This window comes from Olea europaea, unplaced genomic scaffold, assembly GCF_002742605.1.
Source record: "Olea europaea var. sylvestris unplaced genomic scaffold, O_europaea_v1 scaffold557, whole genome shotgun sequence".
Taxonomy (NCBI): Eukaryota; Viridiplantae; Streptophyta; class Magnoliopsida; order Lamiales; family Oleaceae; genus Olea; species Olea europaea.
The window spans coordinates 285,643-292,443 of NW_019263904.1; positions in this window are offsets into that span (position 1 = coordinate 285,643).

The following is a 6,801-nucleotide window of genomic DNA, read 5'->3' on the forward strand; positions in this document are numbered from 1 at the left end:
ACTTTTTGGAAATGTAGCGACCGTTTCGGATTGAACTCCCCGCTTCGTCGTAACGTACGAGAGATTTTGGCCATTTTTCAAAAGAATGAGCATTTGCATATTTGGAATGCTTGGAGAGTCGGCATAGGAAGAATTGAGCGTAACTTTTGCTCATGGTGTCCATTTTGGGCCCATAAGTACTTTTTGGAAATGTAGCGACCGTTTTGGATTGAACTCACTCCTTCGTCGTGACGTATGAGGGATTTCAGCCATTTTTTGAAAGAATGAGCACATGCATATTTGGAACGCTTGGATTGTCGGCGTACGAAGAATTGAGCGTAACTTTTGCTCACAGTGTCCGTTTTGGGCCCATAAGTACTTTTTGGAAACGTAGCGACCATTTTAGATTGAACTCATCGCTTCATCATGACGTATGAGGGATTTCGGCCATTTTTTGAATGAATGAGCACTTGCATATTTGGAATGCTTGGTTAGTAGGCCTAAGGAGAATTGAATGTTACTTTTGCACACGGTGTCGGTTTTTGGCCCATTAGTACTTTTTGGAAATGTAGCGACCGTTTTGGATTGTACTCACCGCTTCGTCGTGACGTATGAGGGATTTTAGCCATTTTTCGAAAGAATGAGCAGTTGCATATTTGGAACTCTTGGATAGTCAGCGTACAAAGAATTGAGCGTAACTTTTGCGCACAGTGTCCGTTTTGGGCCCACAAGTACTTTTTGGAAACGTAGGGACCATTTTGGATTGAACTCATTGGTTCGTCGTGACGTATGAGTGATTTCGGTCATTTTTTGAAAGAATGAGCACTTGCATATTTGGAATGCTTGGATAGTCGACGTAAAAAGAATTGAATGTTACTTTTTAACACGGTGTCCGTTTTGGCCCCATTAGTACTTTTTGGAAATGTAGCGACCGTTTTGGATTGAACTCACCACTTCATCGTGACGTATGAGGGATTTCAGCCATTTTTCGAAAGAATGAGCATTTGCATATTTGGAATGCTTGGAGAGTCGGCATAGGAAGAATTGCCCACGGTGTCCGTTTTGGGCCCATAAGTACTTTTTGGAAATGTAGTGACCGTTTTGGATTGAAGTCACTACTTCGTCGTGACGCATGAGGGATTTCAACCATTTTTTGAAAGAATGAGCACATGCATATTTGGAACGCTTGGATAGTCGGCATACGAAGAATTGAGCGTTACGTTTGCACAAAGTGTCTGTTTTGGGCCCATAAGTTCTTTTTGGAAACGTAGCGACCGTTTTGGATTGAACTCATCACTTCATCGTGACGTATGAGGGATTTCGACCATTTTTTGAAAGAATGAGCACTTGCATATTTGGAAAGCTTGGATAGTCGGCGTACGAAGAATTCAGCGTTACTTTTGCACACGGTGTCCATTTTGGGCTCATTAGTACTTTGTGAAAATGTAGCGATCGTTTTGGATTGAACTCACCGCTTCGTCGTGATGTATGAGGGATTTCAGCTATTTTTCAAAAGAATGAGCATTTGCATATTTGGAACTCTTGGATAGTTGGCGTACAAAGAATTTAGCGTAACTTTTGCACACAGTGCCGTTTTGGGCCCACAAGTACTTTTTGAAAACGTAGCGACCACTTTTTGTTGAACTCATCGCTTCATCGTGACGTATTAGGGATTTCGACCGTTTTTCGAAAGAATGGGCCCTTGCATATTTGGAACGCTTGGATAATCAGCGTACGAAGAATCGAACGTTACTTTTGCACACGGTGTCCGTTTTGGGCCCATTAGTACTTTTTGGAAATGTAGTGACCGTTTTGGATTGAACTCATTGCTTCGTCGTAACATATGAGGGATTTCAACCATTTTTCGAAAGAATGAGCATTTACATATTTGGAATGCTTGGAGAGTCGGAGTACGAAGAATTGACCGTAACTTTTGCCCACGGTGTTCGTTTTGGGCCCATAAGTACTTTATGGAAATGTAGCGACCGTTTTGGATTGAACACACTGCTTCATCGTGATGTATGAGGGATTTCGACTATTTTTCGAAAGAATGAGCACTTGCATACTTGAAACGCTTAGATTGTTGGCGTACGAAGAATTGAGCGTAACTTTTGCACACGGTGTCCGTTTTGGGACCATAAGTATTTTTTGGAAATGTAGCGACCGTTTTGGGTTGAACTCACCGCTTCATCGTGACTTATGAGGGATTTCAGCTGTTTTTCGAAAGAATGAGCACATGCATATTTAGAATGCTTGGACCGTCGACATACGAGGATTTGAGCGTAACTTTTGCATACAATGTCCGTTTTGGGCCCATAAGTACTTTTAGGAAACGTAGCGACCATTTTTGATTGAACTCATCACTTCATCGTGACGTATGAGGGATTTCGGTCATTTTTGAAAGAATGAGCACTTGCATATTTGGAACGCTTGGATAGTCGGTGTACGAAGAATTGAGCGTAAGTTTTGTACACGGTGTTCGTTTTGGGCCCATTGGTACTTTTTGGAAATAGAGCGACCGTTTTGGATTGAACTCACCGCTTCGTCATGACATGTGAGGGATTTCAGCCATTTTTCGAAAGAATGAGCATTTGTATATTTGGAATGCTTGGAGAGTCGGCATACGAAGAATTGAGCGTAACTTTTGCCCACGGCGTCCGTTTTGGGCCCATAAGTAATTTTTGGAAATGTAGCGACTATTTTGGATTGAACTCACTGCTTCATCATGACGTATGAGGGATTTTAGCCATTTTTCAAAAGAATGAGTACATGCATATTTGGAACGCTTGGATTGTCGGCGTACGAAGAAATGAGCGTAACTTTTGCACACGGTGTCCGTTTTGAGCCCATTAGTACTTTTTGTAAATGTAGCGACCGTTTTGGACTGAACTCATCGCTTCATTGTGACGTATGAGGGATTTCAGCCATATTTTGAAAGAATGAGCACTTGCAGATTTGGAACGCTTGGATTGTCGGCGTACGAAGAATTGGGCGTAACTTTTGCGCACGGTGTCGATTTTGGGCCCATAAATACTTTTTAGAAAAGCGACCGTTTTGGATTGAACTCACAACTACATCATGACGTATGAGGGATTTCACCATTTTTCGAAAGAATGAGCACTTGCATATATGGAGCGCTTGGATTGTCGGCGTACGAAGAATTGAGAGTAACTTTGGCAAACGGTGTCCATTTTGGGCCCATAAGTACTTTTTGGAAATGTAGCGACCGTTTTGATTGACCTCATCATTTCGTCGTGACGTATGAGGGATTTCGGCCATTTTTCGAAAGACTGAACACTTGCATATTTGGAACGCTTTGATAGTCGGCGTACGAAGAATTAAGCATAAATTTTGCACACGGAGTCCGTTTTGGGCCCATAAGTACTTTTCGAAATTCTAGCGACCGTTCGGGATTGAACTCACAACTTCATCGTAACATATGAGGGATTTTGGCCATTTTTCAAAAGAATGAGCACGTGCATATTTGGAACTCTTGGATTGTCCTCGTACGATGAATTGAGCGTAACTTTTGCAAACGGTGTCCGTTTTGGACCCATAAGTTCTTTTTGAAAATGTAGCGACCGTTTTGGGTTGAACTCACCACTTCGTCGTGATATATGAGGGATTTTGGCCATTTTTCGAACGAATGTGCACTTGCATATTTGGTACACTTGGATTGTCGGGGTTCGAAGAATTGAGCATAACTTTTGCACGCGATGTCCGTTTTGGACCCATAAGTACTTTTTGGATATGTAGCGACCATTTTAGATTGAGCTCACCGACACGTCGTGATGTATGAGGGATTTCGGCCATGTTTTGAAAAACGAACACTTGCATATTTGGAACGTCTGGATTGTCGACGTTCGAAGAATTGAGCATAACTTTTGCAAACGGTGTATGTTTTGGGCCCATAAGTACTTTTCGAAAATGTGGCGACCATTTTGGAATGAGTTCACTGCTTCATCATGACATATGAGGGGTTTCAGCCATTTTTTGAAGAATGAGCACTTGCATATTTGGAACGCTTGGATTGTCAACGTTCGAAGAATTGAGAATAACTTTTGCATACGGCATCCGTTTTGGGCCCATAAGTAATTTTCGAAAGTGCAGCGATCGTTTTTGGATTGAACTCACAGCTTCGTCGTGACATATGAGGGATTTTGGCCATTTTTTGAAAGAATGAGCACTTGCATATTTGGAACGCGACGTATGAGGGATTTCGGCCATTTTTTGAAAGAATGAGCACTTGCATATTTGGAACGCTTGGATTGTCGGCGTACGAAGAATTGAGCATAACTTTTGCATACGGCATCTGTTTTGGGCCAATAAGTACTTTTTGAAAATGTAGCGACCGTTTTGGATTGAAATCACGGCTTTGTCGTGACATATGAGGGATTTCGGCCATTTTTTGAAGAACGAGCACTTGCATATTTGGAACGCCTGGATTGTCGACGTTCGAAGAATTGAGCATAACTTTTGCAAATGGTGTATGTTTTGGGCCCATAAGTACTTTTCGGAAATGTGGCGACCATTTTGGACAGAGCTCACTGCTTCATCATGATGCATGAGGGATTTTAGCCATTTTTTAAAGAATAAGCACTTGCATATTTGGAACGCTTGGATTGTCAACGTTCGAAGAATTGAGCATAAGTTTTGCATACGGCATCCGTTTTGGGCCCATATGTAATTTTCGAAAATGTAGCGACCATTTTTCGATTGAACTCACAGCTTTGTCGTGATGTATGAGGAATTTTAGCCATTTTTCAAAAGATTGAGTACTTGCATATTTGGAACGCTTGGATTGTCGGCGTACGAAGAATTGAGCGCAACTTTTGCACACGATGTCCGTTTTGGGCCCATAAGTACTTTTCGAAAACGTGGCAACGGTTTTGGATTGAACTCACCACTTCGTCGTGACGTATGAGGGATTTTGGCCATCTTTTGAAGAACGAGCACTTGCATATTTGGAACACTTGGACTGTCGACGTTCGAAGAATTGAGCATAACTTTTGTATACGGTGTCCGTTTTGGGCCCATAAGTACTTTCAAAAATGTTGCGACCGTTTTGGATTGAATTCATCACTTCATCGTGACGTATGAGGGATTTCAGCCATTTTTTGAAAGAATGAGCATTTGCATATTTGGAACGCTTGGATTGTCGGCGTACGAAGAATTGAGCGTAACTTTTGCACACGGTGTCCGTTTTGGGCCCATAAGTACTTTTCAAAAATGTAGTGATCATTTTGGATTGAACTCACTGCTTCATCATGATTTATGAGGGATTTTCACCATTTTTCGAAAGAATGTGCACTTGCATATTTGGAACGCTTGAATTGTCGGCGTACGACGAATTGAGCGTAACTTTTCCACACGGTGTCCGTTTTGGGCCCATAAGTACTTTTCAGAAATGTAGCGACCATTTTGGATTGGACTCACTGCTTTGTCGTGACGTATGAGGGATTTCGGCCATTTTTTGAAAGAATGAGCACTTGCATTTTTGGAATGCTTGGATAGTCGGCGTACGAAGAATTGAGCGTAACTTTTGTACACGGTGTCCATTTTGGGCCCATAAGTACTTTTCAAAAATGTAGCGACCGTTTTGGACTAAACAGATGGCTTCGTCGTGACGTATGAGAGATTTCAGCCATTTTTCAAAAGAATGAGCACTTGCATATTTGGAACGCTTGGATAGTCGGCGTACGAAGAATTAAGCGTTACTTTTGCACACGGTGTCCATTTTGGGCCCACTAGTACTTTTTGGAAATGTAGCGACCCTTTTGGATTGAACTCATCGCTTCGTCGTGACGTATGAGGGATTTCAGCCATTTTTCGAAAGAATGAGTATTTTCATATTTGGAATGCTTTGAGAGTCGGCATACGAAGAATTGAGCGTAACTTTTGCCCACGGTGTGCGTTTTGGGCCCATAAGTACTTTTTGGAAATGTAGCGATCGTTTTGGATTGAACTCACTGCTTCTTTGTGACGTCTGAGGGATTTCAGCCATTTTTTGAAAGAATGAGCACATGCATATTTGGAACGCTTGGATTGTCAGCGTACGAAGAATTAAGCGTAACTTTTGCACACAGTGTCTGTTTTGGGCCCATAAGTACTTCTTGGAAACGTAGCGCCCGTTTTGGATTGAACTCATCCCTTCATCGTGACGTATGAGGGATTTCGGCCATTTTGCGAAAGAATGAGCACTTGCATATTTGGAACACTTGGATAGTCGGCGTACGAAGAATTGAGCGTCAGTTTTGCACTCGGTGTCCGTTTTGGGCCCATTAGTACTTTTTGGAAATGTAGCGACCATTTCGGATTGAACACACCACTTCGTCAGGTTGTATGAGGGATTTTAGCCATTTTTCAAAACAATGAGCATTTGCATATTTGGAATGCTTGGAGAATCGGCATACGAAGAATTGAGCATAACTTTTTCCCACGGTGTGCGTTTTGGGCCCATTAGTACTTTTTGGAAATGTAGCGACCGTTTTGGATTGAACTCACCGCTTCGTCGTGAGGTATGAGGGATTTCAGCCATTTTTCGAAAGAATGAGCATTTGCATATTTGGAATGCTTGGAGAGTCAGCATAGGAAGAATTGTGCACGGTGTCCGTTTTGGGCCCATAAGTACTTTTTGGATATGTAGCGACTGTTTTGGATTGAACTCACTGCTTCGTCGTGGCGCATGAGGGATTTCAACCATTTTTCGAAAGAATGAGAACATGCATATTTGGAATGCTTGGATTGTTGGCGTACGAAGAATTGAGCGTTACTTTTGCACAAATTGTCTGTTTTGGGCCCATAAGTTCTTTTTGGAAACGT